Here is a 15,532-nt window from a genome sequence, read left to right as displayed (position 1 = left end):
ATATACCCTGGGTAAGGAACACATCAACTGGTTTTAATGTTCCGAACTTACCAAATACACGAACACACACACCTTGTACGAGAAACAAGGTGAACAGCGTGAAAGTACAAGATGCGTACAATTTTTAAAAAAATGTAAATTTGCTTGACCCCCGCTAAGTCCCATTTCTCTCTCTTTTTTTTTTCATTTTTAATTTTTGTTCCATTTGTTTTTCTGTTGCCTAGGAAATCACTCTATGGGTAACCTGATTTCTCTCCGGCCTTTTAGAAATATATGTGTATTTGCCTATTTGGGAGTATAGTATTTTCTGACTTTTTTTTTTTTTAAATCACTCTGCCTTAGAGATCTTCCAAAATGTGAATGAATTCCAATTTGTTCTTTAAAAGAAAACCCAGCATTTTATGGATATACCCTAAATTATTTAACTAGCTCCTATCATCAGGATTTAAGCGATTTTTATTCCAAATGTCCATGATGGACTGCCTAGTCCATTTTCTCAAAAGCCACTCCAAATCTTCATTTGCAGTTCAAGGCTAATTGCTCCATTGTATGCAGGAAACCATCCATTCAGACCTCTTTGCATTTTTACTTTAAGGTTTTACTTGTTTATTTGCCACAGAAAGTAGGGGAAGAGCACAGGCTGCAGGAGCTGCAGAGGGAGAGGGAGAAATAGGCCCGCAGCTGAGCAGGGAGCCCTATGTGGGGCTCAATCCTGGGACCCTAGGATCGTGACCCGAGCCAAAGGCAAACACGCAACCAACTGAGCCACCCAGGTGCCCCAATACTGAGTCTTAATCTGAGGTTTTCCGTCACAGTGGATTCTGCTGTCTCCATGTCAATTTCAACCCGCACTGAGACTTTTAAGGTGTAGGACAGGTGCTTCCCTAGGAAGTGAAGTTGGCACCCGAGCAAGAGTGAGAGGCGGTCGTCAAAACCAAATGTATCAATTCCATTGATGTTCACTCAGTTGATCCCATGGGAATCTCTAGGTGTCCAAGGGTAGAAGGAAGGGCTGACGTCCTCCAGCACCATGGAGTCTGGCAATGGACTGTGGACAGAGGCACCACCCCCAGCCTCAGGTAGGATAAGCAGACTTTGGCTTCAGCCTGTAGCAAGAAGGCCTTGCTAACTATATTGAGCTGGTGGGCGGTACCATGACCCACGGAATAACAGACAGCTGGATATGAAGGCTCAGAATCCGTGAGAGTCTCTATTTCCAGGAGAGCCCAGTGCCTGGCCAGCAATTGTTGCTTTCATGGTCTATAACCCAGGGCCAAGGAGGGCCGTTTCTTGCATTGGGAACCCATGGACAATTTACAGATACCATGGGTGGTCCAGGGACTCCAGAAAGTGGGAGAGGAGGTTGCTAAGGCCTTTTCACTAGGGCACTAGCAGGGGATTTTTTAAAAAGTTTATTTATGTGTTTGAGAGAGAACTTGAGCTGGCAGAGGAATCCAAAGGAGAGGGAGAAACAGGCTCCCCACTTAGTAGGGAGCCGAATGTGGGGTTCTATCTCAGGACCCCGAGATCATGACCTGAGTCAAAGGCAGACGCTTCACCAACTGAGCCACCCAGTCCCCCCTAACAGGGGATTTTAACTTGGACCGATCCTAGAGCCTTTTGTTGAGGGGAGCCCCACCCAACGTGGGCTCATTTACAAGTAACAGCATAAATGGGTTTCAGTAAAATTTATAAACAAGAAATAAGTTGTGTCCAGAACCCAAAAAATACTGAGCGATGTTGGACTCGTATGTCCTTTTTTCTTTTTAAAGATTTTACTTAGTTACCAGAGAGAAAGCGCAGAAGAGTGAGTGCACAAAGGGTGGGTGGGGCAGAGGGAGAGGGAGAAGCTGGCTTCCCAGTGAGCAGGGAGCCCTATGTGGGGCTTGTTCCCAGGATCCTGGGATCACGACCTGAACCAAGGCAGACACTTAACCCACAGAGCCACCCCAGCGCCCCTGCACTTGTATGTCCTTAACAAGTGTGTCAAACAAATGTCCTCACAGTAGGATGTCACAAAAGTGATGTCATACCTATGTTCCTGGAGAAAGATGGGTGCAGTAAGTTCCTGCCCTCAAGGATTGTGTGTGATAACAGTGTGGTTTGGGTGCCCTGTGCATAACAAGGTAAAACATGTCGCCTTCAAATTCAAGATGTTGAAATAGGCACTGAACAGAACATATTGGCCAAATATATAATAGCAAAATATTTACCACTTTTAAATTTGTTGGTCTCCCTTGTGAGTTTTATTTTTAAAAGATCTTATTTATTTTAGAGATTGAGAGAGAGAGAGAGAGAGTAAAAGAGGGGGGAGGTGAGGGGCAGGGGGAGAGAGAATCCCAGGTTGATTCCACCCTGAGCACAGAGTCCAGCAAGAGGCTCAATCCTATGACTCTGATATCATGACCTGTGCCAAAAGTTTAACTGACTGTGCCACCCAGGTGCCCCTAGGCGGTCTCAGAGTTTTAATGGGACCAGGGTATATTCTAATCAGGTATGGTAAGAAAGGAAGATATAGAAATAACTGTCACAATGGAAGAAGCTCTTTAGAAACACAGATCCCAAGAAAGGAGGTCATGAGAGCCATGAAGGGCCATCCAGGGAAGCACCAGGGTCAGTCAGGAGAAAGAGGGAGTGAAGGGAAAATGTGGGCAAGAGCCTTCACTGTGGTTTCCACGGGAAGGGACAGGTGAGGCAGGGTGAGCACGTTTAAGACTGGTTAGTTGGAATAATTTCAGTGGGCCTGGGCCACAGTGGTGTCTGGAGTAGTCTGTCCCTGCCCTGGGGTGATCAGGGCAGGGGATGGTGGCCCAGAGTGTAAGAGCTTCTTAGAGGGAGTGGTTGGGGGCAAAGGCCCTGAATTGGTTGGTTTACATGTGAAAGGTGTGCTCAGAGGCAAGCTGTGGACCATCTCCAAAAATTAACTATGCCTGTCAGGGACAGTCCCTCCAAAGTCACCAAGGCCTGAGATGTCAAAGCATTAACTACAGAAGCTAGAGAATGCAGTTATTTTACTAGTATAACCATCGTTTGAACCCTCGTATTAAGTCCATGAAGGTTAGCCAACCCGCATGTCTTAGCAGACATTAAGTTAATTCAGATTGCATGGTGCACTGGGTGTTATATGCAAGTAATGAATCATGGAACTTTACATCAAAAACTGGGGATGTACTGTATGGTGACTAACATAATAAAAATATTATTATTAAAAAAATAAAGTTAATTCAGAATTATGTTGTAGGGACAATAGCCAATTGGCCTCCTTTTATCTTTTGCCATACAAATAATTTTAGTAAATTTGGATTTTTTTTTAAGATTTTATTTATTCATTTGAGAGAGAGCAAGAAGTGTGACAGAGCAGGAGCTAGGGGGCGTGGCAGGGAGAGGCAGAGGGAGAAGCAGACTGACTCCCTGTCCAGCAGGGAGCCTGACATGGGGCTCAATCCCAGAATCCGGGGATCAGGACCCTAGGAGAAGGCGGGCACCTAATCGTCTGAGCCACCCAGACGTCCCTGTAAATTTTGGATTTCCAATTGGGTCAAATTGTGACACTATGTTGAATTAATTTGGGGTGGGAGGGAGGGTTCCATTCCTCCTTATTGTCAGTTTATTTATTCCTGGATTTACGTGGGGGGCGGGGGAGTGTCTTTTTACGCTGCTCATCTTTCTCTGTTTTTTCTTCCGGAGAGTCTCCAATCAGCATCATCAGGGTTGGAGCCTCTGTCATGGCAATAGCTGTATGGTTTCAAGTCTCTTGACTTAAGTCAGGGTGTGAATTGATACCTTCACTGTGCCACAGGGGTGCCGTGGATCTTTCCCCCATAACCCTGAGGATCCGGATCTTGTGCTAAACAGGTTTGGGCAGCGAGTGGTCAGTGAAAGAGCACAGGACCCACAGCCCAGACGCTGATGAAGCAAAACCATCTTCTGCTACAGCCTTTCTCTCCCGTGGACTGCTTCCCCTCCCTACTGTTCCTGCTCTGCAGATTGCCTCAGGATAGTTTTTCATTTCTAGCCACATAAAGTCATGAGTTTTGGGTTCTGTCTCCAATCACACATGGTGCACATGTTCTGGGTGTTTATGGGGAAAGGGAGCTGGGGGGTAGCGCCATGGCTGACTGTCCTCTTCCTGTGGGAATGCCAGTCCATCTCCCCAGTGTTGGAGTCCACAGCCAGGAAGACCATTTTGTCTGTGGCCGGAGTGGGAGCCTTAAGCCTCTCGATCACATCTAGAGTCCTTCGACAGGCTGGGAAGTAACAACACTAAGAGAAATGCAAGTGTGTGGCTGAGAGGGTTGCACTGGGAGAGAAGTGGAACACCAAACACCCCCCCCCCCACTTTTGTGTTTCTCATCAGCTCCTGGGCCCTGGGCTGCCATGGATGTGCACCTCAAAATTCTGAGGGCTCAGGAGGACACAGGGTAACAGGGAAAGGAGTGGTAGCTTGGGAGACAGGCAAGGCCACTCCCTTTGCCTGAACCACAGTGCTCATGAGGCAGCCACGGAGCCATTCTTATGTCTCCCTGGGGTCGTGGTCTCCTTCCTTTCCACCAACACCAGAGAGGGTCATCCCCAGGACTGTGCTTGGGGTGCGCTTTCCCCAACAGGATCTGCATGTCTGCCCCAGCACTGGCCCAGCTCCCAGTCGGTGGAACTCAAGCACACCAGTCAGCATGTGTGGTTGCGGACCTCAGCAGGGAGTCTTGGAGACCCATACAGGCCAGATGCAGGTCACATTCATGGCACCTCACGCCTAGATACAGTCAGTTCACATTGGTTCTCACCTTGTTGGCAAAGATGGGACATTAGTTTGGAAACGGATGGTGACTTCCATTTGAAAAACAGAACAGGAGCTAACACACAAGCTGGCCAGCGATGGCCAGTTCCCTCCCAGATAGTGCTTGTCACCTCTGAGGCTAGTTAGCTAACAAAGGAACAGTTCACGCTGTCCCCATGTCCTCAGTTAAGGTGGGCCACCTTGTTTGTGATGCCACTTGTTTTGTTCACCTTCTCCTCAGTTCCCTGGTGAGAGAGAGCTTCCTGTTGCAAACCTGTGGGGATCGCCTGACACCCGACGGCTGTGATTGACAGCAGTTCACTAGTCACATATGCTCACAGTTCAGGGGTAGGATCCCCCACACTGTGCAGGGCTGCACAGGGATTGCTCTTGGGAACACAGAGAATAAGCAGGGGCTTGGAAGGCAAGACTGTGTCCTAAAGGTGGAGGGGGGCTGCAAGTCCTGGTTCTGATGGGAGGGTATGAGTGGCTTGCTTGAAGAATTTAGTGGGCTTCTAGGGAACTGAATGCTGCTCCTCAAAAATCAACAGGCACCATGTCTGGTCCCTGTGGTGAGAAGGGTTTTTGTTTAGGAGACCTTACTTTGCATTTGGCCATTTGAGCCCCTCCTTGATTTTCCCAGGCATCAAGACAGCCCTTAGTATGGAATCTTAATTTCAGGCTTATGCCACAAGAGGGTATGAAAATCTAATTCTTCTTAGAACTAATAACGGAGTTTCACGGTGAAACAGTACACAGAATAAACACATACAGTAAGTTGTACTGCTATATACTAGATATGAACATGTGGGCACCACAATCAAACACACTCACAATGAGTAATAAAACTATACTTGGGGATAAATCTCACAAGGCATGTCCAGGAGTCACATGCTGAAAGGTATTTAGCACTGATAAAGGAAATCAAAGATACAAATACATGGAGAGATACACAATACTCGTGAATTGTAAGATTAAGCGTAGTAAAGATGTTAACTCTCTCCAGATTTTTTTTTTAAGATTTTATTTATTTATTTGACAGAGATAGAGACAGCCGGCGAGAGAGGGAACACAAGCAGGGGGAGTTGGAGAGGAAGAAGCAGGCTTGTAGCGGAGGAGCCTGATGTGGGGCTCGATCCCAGAACGCCGGGATCACGCCCTGAGCCGAAGGCAGACGCTTAACCGCTGTGCCACCCAGGCGCCCCTCTCTCCAGATTTATAGAGAGATTTAATGCAATTGCTGTAAAATCCAGTAAGGTTTTCTTTTTTTTTCCTTTTTTGTCGTGATAGATAAGATTATTCAAAAACGTAATGTGGAAAGACAAAGGAATTAGAGTAGTTTCAAAAACAATTTAATAAAAGAATCATAAAATGGGAACATACAGTGTACCAAGTTTCAAAACTTATTAGATACTTATAATTGGGAAGACAGTGTGTCATCTGCAGGGCACACACACAGATCAATAGAACAGAACAAAGAGCCCAGAAATCGTCCCCACAAATACATCCAACTGATTTTGAAAAAGGTGCTAAAGCAACTCAACTGAGGAAAGATAGCCTTTCAACGGACTGTAGGCATTTAAAGCTGTGATGAGCTCATAGGCCCCAGACTCAGAAAAGAGCACCAGCAGGGAAGGAAGATGGTAGTTTGAGGTCCTACCAGGTGCTGTTGGGAAAGGAGGGATCGTTTGTGCCCAGCTCAGGATGCAAGCTCCAAGCGCTGGGTGTCAGTTACTTTCATCATTCTGAGCCGAGATCCTCCTGATCCATCAATTCCACAGGCTCCTGGGATTGTCCCGTCAGCTCCCACACTGCAAACCGGGGTCACCCCTAACTGAGCATCCAGTGCTCCAGACTCCATTAGCCTTCCCATTAGCATCATTGTCAGCCTATATGAGGTGGCAAGATGGTTCTCAGTAACTCTGTAAGTACATCCTTCCAGTCCAGCAAAAAAGAGAGCTCTTCTAGCCTAGCCACTCCCTCCCGTTCGACCCTGGCATTCATTCTGATTGGACAAACCCACCACCACCCTCCCCAGCTCTAAAGTATGGTGAGGGTGTTTGTGTGTGTGACCGGCCAGGCCTTGGTAAGTTTCACCATGTTTCAGGCGAGGAGCCTCATCTAATCCACACGGATTGAAAGGAGGGTTTAGTTCTTCATCATTAACTCAGGCTGTTGTAGAAGAAAGAATGCTGGATAGACAGAACACCAAATGCCTACTTTAGCCTCTTGCGGAGAAGTTTCATGGTTAATGCCTGCTTTTTGCTCCAATATGAATGTCCACAGGGGTTTTACATTTCAGATTCTCTTTCCTTGACTTTGTCAGAGGATGCAGATGAGCTGGCAGTGAACGTTCTCTGACATTGTCTCATGACATAGTTGAGGACTACCCCAGTATAGTCTCCTCTTTGGAGGCATCGCACAGCCTGAGTGAGACGCCTGAACTAGCCAGTAACAAACTCCACTCCCGTGTCATAAAGGTCTAGCTCCTTCATCAGCAACTTCTAAAGGAGTTGGGCCTGCCTGCAGGAAGCCTTTGGCGTGGCCCTCAGTGAAAAACGGACCAGTGTCCTCTGAATCAGATTTTTTTTCTGCAGAACAGAGGTGTCCTTTGCTTAGAAAACGACAAGAGGCACATCAATATATCTGCCTCCACCTTCTTCCAATTACTCTCAGCCTCACCATCCACACCTATGGGATTGACACTTTATACTACTTGCCCTTCACACTTACTACTTACACCCATGGAATGTGTCCACTGCCAAGGTAGGAGACTGTGCTCATTCAGTGGTTTGCATTACCCTCTTGGCAGAGGACCACTCAACGAAAGTGGTGTATTTGATCTCACCACTCCCCCTGGCAAGCCTCCCTAAGCTCAACCTTCTCCACTGTCATTTCTACTTTGGGTATCAATGAGTTCTTGTCCCTCCATTAAATACTAAGTAAGCTTTTGATATCTGATCTTGCCCTAAGATATGTACCCTGACATTTTATTGTTAGTGTGTGGGTGTGTGTGTGTGTGTGTGTGAGTTCTTAAAGTTTGAGTAGCTCCATTCAGTGCTCCTGACAGAGAAATGGAACATACAAATGCACTTCTTTATTTTTCTAGGAAATGTTTTCTAAGAAGTCCAGTACAAAATATATATATAAGGAACGTCTTAAATATGCATGAAACACATGTGAACCACCCGAACGTGAGAAATGATTGAAGGGCCTATATAATCCTTCTCCTCCAGTGTTCTACCCTCCCCATTCCCTAAATGTCACAGATGTGGTGATTGTTTCCCCTCCCCTCATTCCTTTCTTCTTCTGTATAGTATTTTATCATTTATGTGCATTTACTCTAAACATTTGTTTTGCTTGGTTTGAACTTTTAAAAAATGTTCTATTCCCTTCTTTCACTGAATATTATGTTTCTTAACTTCAGCCATTGATGCTTGTAACTGGCAGCTCTAGTTCGCTTTCACTACTACATAGTTTCCTATTGGAGCAGTTTTCCGCACATTCCTTCCTCCACATTTGAAAGGCGATTATGTGCGCAAAGCCCTTACTTAGCACAACTCTTGGCGCAGAGTCAGCGCTCCATGAACATTTGTTCAGTGGTTGAGACTGAGCCCCGACTCAATGTAACACTAACACTTGTTTCCTCAGGCTGGATTCTCTGCGCCTCGCCCCAATGCTGAGGATCTTGCAGCTCTTCCCCCTCCTGTGAATGACAGAAAATGTTCTGGTGCTCTCCCCGTGCATCCATGACTACAATTCCCGGAATGCATTGCGGTGGCTCTTTACGTCCGTTTCCCTTTACGTCCCGCCCCCAGAGAGATTCTGCATTTAGTGGGCGGGGCTATATTTTTTTAATCCAATGAACCCTTCCTGAGGGGCGGAGAAATTGTCCAATCAGCGTCTGGGCAGAGTCGCCAATGAGCGGGAAGGTTGTCAGGGCAGCCGACGTATGCGGCGTCCCTAAGCCGCCTCAGCTGAGCGCGGTGGAACCAACCCCTCCTACCTTCTCCAAGGCTGGCTGGTTCCCCTGGCGCCTGCGGAACCCTCTTCCGTGTTCCCGGTGGGTGCAGCATCCCGGAACCTCCACGGACATGGCCAGTAGCCTGAGGACGCCCTCTTTCACCTCCTGTTCTTCCTCCTCGACAGACACAGACGACGACGACGGTGTGCGCGGCACTTGCAAAGATGCTTCTATGTGCAGAGGTGCCTGCGGAGCGCGGGGTCCCCGGGGGCGTCCCCGGGGGACTGGGGTTTGTGGGGGGGGAGGCGGGCCTGTGTCTCAGGAACACGCTTGTGCACTAGAAGGTAGCCGTCAAGTCGTGCGTCCCGGGTTTCACACGTGTGAAGTGCCCAGAGCGGGGCTTCATTCGTGGAGGTGATAATTACCTCACCTGTGCTGTGCGCCGGGCCTGGGGATGGCGTGAGTGGGACTCCGGCGCTGAACCAGGCAGACGGGGGCTTGGCCTTCTTGGGGCTAAAGTCTGTCTGCAAGACCGAGGAGAAGCAAATAAGTGCGGTGTTGATGGGGGAGGAGGAGTTCAGGTTCTCCCTCTTGAATAGGTTACTTTCCATTGGGGGTTGTCAGGATCCCCACTGCACCTGAGGTCGGGCCAGTCAAGGGGTGTGTGTGTGTGTGTGTGTGTGTGTGTGTGTGTGTGTGTGTAGGGGGGTCATGGTCTGCCTAGGAGCACGTAATATTGGTGTGCAGAGCCAGTACTTTTCAGAGGTCTTGCATGTTTGCCGCAAGAGTCTACATTCTTAGGGGTCTAGTGGGGCAGCGTTGTGAGCACAGATAAGTGTGACAAGTCGGAAAGCACGAGGCTGGAGTGTACTTCATTCATTGGTTCACTCAACAGAAATTGTTGAGAGTGTACTTTGTGGTTGACCCTTTCTTTTGGGTGGGTGGTGGGTATTCAGTGATGGGGAACACAGGATAAATAGGACTGGCATGGTGCATGATGTAGTTACCACCTGGCTGGAAAAGACAGGAAGCAAATAATTACCCATGATATACATAATTACCGCTTTGCTTTGAGTGCTGAGAAATACAGTGTGCATTAGAGGTTGTAATTTAGGCGATATCATATAAGCTGAGAACAGAAGGCTAAGAATAAACAGGGATGTGGGGGGGGGAGTGTTCCCTTAGAATAGGAGAGGAGTGTGAACTGTTAAAGGAAATGAGAGAATGTCCTTGAAGCTGGGGCCATGTAGGGACTGTAGGTTGGGGAAAGCCAATGTTTGGGGTTAAGACTTGCACTTTTTGTAGGTTCTTGGACACTAAGCGTAGTGATTGAAACATGGAGTCCAGAGCCAAGCTGATCCTAGCTCTGCCACTTATGAGCTGTGTTACTAAACCACTCTGCATCTCAGTTTCCTGATTTGAGAAATGGGGATGATGATAATCCCTCTTCACACATGACTGTGAAGATTAAATGATAGTTAACATTAATAAAACACTTAGAGCCATGTCTGGCATGTAGTAGGTGTTAGTGGTGGTTGATTCAAGAAATAGATGAATACATATCTAAGTATTGAAGACTTGGAGGCAGTGTGTGGTGAAATTTGTGAAGGCTAATGGCTTCCACCCAACTTCATTTCTTCTCCAGCATTCAGGTGCTGTTGACCACGTGTGTCACACTGTTGAATTAGAAATAATTTTTCTCATATTGACTGTTATTTGCTAAGAGAATCTGAAGTGCCATCGATGTGATCAGAGAGAGAGAATACTTTTCAGTACGATGTTACAATTAGGTTTATTTAAAATTTATTGGTACTATTGATTATTTAATATTTGTTGGTAACTGTTTTTGCAAAGTTGCTTACTTAAAAAAAAGTAAATTGACCGTAGAGTAATTCAGACACAGAATAAGGACAGAGAAGTAGTATAACTAGAGCTTGCCTTTTCTTGACTCTCCATGGGATAGTTTTGATAATTTCTCTGTTCTTCTCTTAGATTCCAGTGCCCCCCTGTGTCTGCAGACATCTCAACATTGTAAGGGAAGTTTGGGTTTGGAATTGCAGAGACTCTAGGCAGTTGTACCCAGCCCAGAGGGCAGATCAGCAGAGCCTGTGGGGCTTTTTAAAGAAAACACAAATGCTTAGGTCCTCCTCTAGACTGACTGAGTCAGAATCTTCTGGGATAGGCCTCAGGCTCTAAAGACCAGGCATGTGTGCCATCGGGATGCAATCCTTCAAGGTTTTTTTTTTTTTTTTTTTGCACTGGGCTTTCCTTCATCGGAACAACATGCACCATGATTGGGAGATTACATAAATTAATGTTTGAGGACATTTTCCAGGGCTCTGTCCTTCAAGTTTTGTGATCTGCATCTTCACTGTAGTGTGTTAAACCCTTAAGCCTTGTCAGAAAGTCATGTTATTAATAACGTAGGGATTCCTTGCATTACCTGGGGAAATCACTTTCTGCCTCAGTCCATTCTTTGGAATGGGGATTAGAATGGTAACCCACCTTTGGGATGTAAGGATGAAATGAGAAATAGGTCCAAGGCAGTTAGTACAGGATCCGGCACAGAGTGAAGCCTTCCATAAATTATTATTACTACTTCTGATTTCCCTCCACTATTTATTTATTTTACGGATTTTATTTATTCATTTATTTTAGAGAGAGAGCGTGCATGGGCGGGGGCAGAAGAGGATGGAAGGGGGGGGGAAGATCTTGAGCAGAATCCCCACTGAGTGTGGAACCCAACTTGGGGCTCAATCTCAGGACTTTCAGATGATGACCTGAGCCGAAATCAGAAGTTGGACACTGAACCGACTGGGCCACCTAGGCACCTCTTGATTTCCCTCTGTTCTGAATATTATTTGGTTGCAGTTATGGAGTCCTAGTTATGTCCTAGCTGTGGGTCAGGCTGGTGCCTGCCGCCCTAGGTTACAGTCATAAAACCCTTAAAAAATAACGTTAAGAAAGCCAGTTGGCCTCCCAGGACACCTAGGAGTCCCTCTAAAACAGGGAACCATCCTTTCCTACTGTGACAGTGGTCAGCATCCTCCAGAAAGGCCACTGGAAGCACACCTGTCCTTAAACACAGTGGGTTCGTTACTCATCCTGAGGCAAAACCCACATCATGGGGAACTGTGGGGCTGGTGAATAAGAAAGAGGGTGTTAGAAAGAACTTACAGGATTTGGACTTTGGGTGGATGTTTTGGGGAGTGTTCAAAGAAGCAGGTGTGCTTCAAAGAAGCACACAAAGCTGTGCTCTAGACTGCGTGCCGACTGGAGGTGAGACAGTTCTGGGATTGGGTAGCTCCATCAGTCTTTTCTAGAAGGAGGTATGAGTAGTGTGACAACTGGTGTCGTTCAGGAGGAAGGCACTTGCTGGTATCAGCTGGGAGAGAGGAATGATTGGTATTTTCTACCTGGCATGACAACCTGGTTTTTGTCTGTTTGGACAAGAGGAAGTGGTCCTTTTTTGTCTCCCTTCATCACCTTGGCTATGTCACGTTGTGCTGCTATTCTGCGAGATGGTTTGTGTCCAACAGGAGAACCACATGGCCTCCCTGTGAGCCCCAGGCCCGCTTCTACCAGCAGTGCAGCCTGGCTCAAGGTGCCAGGCGACCTCCTCGATGTCACCGCTGCTTTTCCTTCCTTCACAGTAGAGGAGGGAAGTCTTCAAAAGGCAAATAGGTGTTTGCCAGGTAGAAGAAACTAGCCTGGACATTGAAGCACAGGGCTGTGTCAGGGGCACAAGACACTGGGTCGAGGAGTGAGTAGCAACAAGAATTCTGGAGAAGTTGTCAGATAACGAAATGCGGGAGGTAGAAGGGTTTCAAGTGGGGGAGCTGACATGCTCTGCGTTTGCTTTAGACGGATCCCCAGCAGCCTTGTGGGAGATGCATTGGTGACCAAGGGAAAGTCAAGGGAAAGTCTGTTCCCCTTTCCTTTTCTGGCTCAGGGCCCTTCTCCTACCTGCTCTGTTGCAACAAGTCCTTCACGTCCAGCTCCCTGTCCCATCCACGTGCTCCTGCTCTGGCCAGGGTGATTCTTTTGGAATCCCAGATCTTCTGTTACGTGTTCCTGGAAACCTTTTGATTCCCCATGAGCCGCAAGGTGAGAATCTGCACTGTGTGGCATGACTCACTTTGCTTTTCATGATCTTCTCACGGAACCCTGGGTCTCCCGCTGCCAACTGGAAATCTGCATTCCAATGTCTCATAATTATCTCAAACCCATTCTTTCCAAAAGTGTGCTTGAGATCCCCTTCCTGTATTTTCCTCATTGCCACTGCTACTCCCCAACTCCGTGAATGGGGCCACTGTGTCCTCCAGCTCCCACGTGCAAAAGGGAGGAGTCATCTTGGAACTCTGCTTTGACTTCCTCACCCCCTTATGCGATCATTCACCCAGACCTGTGACTTTATCTGCTAAAATATTTCTGGAATTTTGGGGCGCCTGGGTGGTGCAGTCGTTAAGCGTCTGCCTTCGGCTCAGGGTGTGATCCCAGAGTCCTGGGATCGAGCCCCACATCGGGCTCCCTGCTCTGCTGGGAGCCTTCTTCTTCCTCTCCCACTCCCCTGCTTGTGTTCCCTCTCTTCACTGGCTGTCTGTCTCTCTGTCAAATAAATAAAGTAAAATAAAATCTTTAAAAAAAATATTTCTGGAATCTACGTCCTTTTCTCCACCTCTGCTTCTTCCCTCTCAGTCCAAGTTACAGTCGTTTGTGGTCTGAGCCATGCTGCTAGTCTGCTCGCTGAGCTTCCAGGTGCTCCTGCCTCCCCCAAATCCCTGTCTCCCCCTGAAGCCAGAGGTTTGTGGAAGGCCCGTTCGATCATGTCACTGCCTAGTTTCCTGGCTTCTTGTTGCTGTTTGAGATAGACCCAGATGTTCCTTCTGTGTCTGCAAGGCTGCTCCGTCCTCCTTCTCCCGTCTTGCTTCCCCCTCGCCTTCCCTGCCCTACCCGATCTGGTCAGTCCTTCCAGTGTGCCCGCCGGCCTTGGGGCGGCTCGGCTGCTCCCGCTGCCCAAGATGCTTTTACCCCCACCCCCCTTGCCTCATGAGCTCTCATCTTCCCTTAGATGAATGCAGTCACTCCACAGTCTTTACTGAATGCCTGCTCAGTTGCCGGAGGCTCGGTTCTCGTGCGGTTCCAGATGTGACCCAGACAGACCATGGTGGAGCGGTTAGCGAGCCTTTCTTCCAGAGAGAGAAGCGCCAGGGAACACAGAGGCAAGCAGTCCGGCGTGTCAGGGGTGCTGGATGCTGTAGGAGGGCTGGAAGGGTTTATCATCTGAGCTGGGATGGCCGGAGAAGCACCCTGAGGACAGCGTTGGGGAAAGCCTTGCAGGAGGTGAGGGAGTGAGCCCTGTGCATGTCTGTGGGAACAGTGTCCCAGGCAGAGAAGGGGGAGTAGGAAGGCCTCCGTGGAGAGAGCTGGGCTGACTCGTTCCAGGAACGACGAGGCCAGAGTGAGGGAGAAGGAGGAGATAGCAGATGGGGTCTTAGGGACCTGGGGTGGTGGCCACTGGGGGATTTTGAAGTGAAGAGTGAGGTGACCTGACTTGGGTTTTATGGGATCACTTCAGCTTCTCTGTTGAGAACAGTGAGGGTGGAAGCAGGGAGATCAATTAGTAGGCTACTGGAATATTCCAAGACATGATGCTGCCGGCTTGGATCAGGATGGTAGGGGTGGAAGTGATGAACACAGACCAGGTTCTGGGTACATGTTGAAGAAAAAGCTGATGGGATGTGCTGACAGATTGGATGTGGGTGAGGCCGATGAGTGAAAGAAGGTCCCCAGCCTTCTGGCTCATGTTGGATGCGGCTCCCTCCAGCGGCCCCTGACACCTGCAGACAAGGTCCAGCCCATTATCTGTTCTCTATGTATCTTCTTCGTGGCAGTCAGCCCCATCGCAATGGAGACATCTTGTTTAATGTTTGTCTCCCCCGTGAGAATCATGGTGCCAAGAGGGACCGTGTGTGTCTCAGGGCCACGTGCCTTGTAGACCCCTAGGAAGTATTCCTCAGCCAGCAGAGTGACGAGGAACTGAATGTAGATGCTCAAGGTTCTATTTCCTGATGAGGACTCAAAATTGCCATGTTCTGTTTCCCTGGTTTTGAGTGGTCTGTGTGTTTTAGAAAGCAGGCCAGGGGCTGGAAGACTGAGATTCTATTGTGAGAATTCCAGAAGTTAACCTGATTTCAACTGCATCACAAAAAGTGACTCTTGAGGTGCAAGTGGGTCAGAGGATCACCTCTTGGGAGAGGTAGCATTTTCTGGAAGGCTTAGCTAGGCCTTTCCAGCTCACTGATGGCATCTTCCTGGCTCTGCCCAGAGAGCAGGGCTGAACTTTTGATCTGAAATATTCTGATGGTGGGGATTGGTGCTTTCCCTCCCCAGAGACGACATGTCAGTTTAGAATGAAAATATTCTGGTGAGGACAAATTGGCAGCCAAACGTGCTCATCGGGAAAGTCAAATAAATCATGGATTTTCTGGGTTTTTTGTCCCCTCACCCCATTTTTCCCATAAGGAACAAATCAAATTTTGGCAAATATTTGTGAAAAACAGTGGTCTGAGATCTAGAATACTAATTTTTTTTCTTTTAATGGTTAAGTTTTTTTTTAAGATTTAATGTTTAAGTAATCTCTACACACAGCATGGGGCTGGAAATCACAATTTTTTTTTTAAAGATTTTATTTATTTATTTGACAGATAGCCAGCGAGAGAGGGAACACAAGCAGGGGGAGTGGGAGAGGAAGAAGCAGGCTTCCAGAGGAAGAGCCTGATGTGGGGCTC

The 15,532-nt window shown here is 47.8% G+C and overlaps 1 protein-coding gene across 4 annotated transcripts in view; it reads left to right on the top strand.

The window, feature by feature from the left end:
* Positions 1–8,896: 8,896 nt before the first annotated feature.
* Positions 8,897–15,532, top strand: part of LOC123001964 (thyroid receptor-interacting protein 11-like) — a 44,910-nt gene continuing 38,274 nt past the window's right edge. For 3 of the 4 annotated variants that reach the window (XR_008957663.1, XM_057307557.1, XM_057307554.1), the window contains exon 1: positions 8,965–8,983. The gene's annotated coding sequence lies outside the window, so the exon portion shown is untranslated. Of the gene's footprint in view, positions 8,984–15,532 lie in introns of all 4 variants that reach the window. The other variant, XM_057307555.1, reaches the window with a different exon arrangement.

This window comes from Ursus arctos, unplaced genomic scaffold, assembly GCF_023065955.2.
Source record: "Ursus arctos isolate Adak ecotype North America unplaced genomic scaffold, UrsArc2.0 scaffold_50, whole genome shotgun sequence".
NCBI lineage: Eukaryota > Metazoa > Chordata > Mammalia > Carnivora > Ursidae > Ursus > Ursus arctos.
The sequence above is the reverse complement of the archived record's forward strand: the minus strand, read 5'-3'. Positions and strand labels throughout refer to the sequence as shown.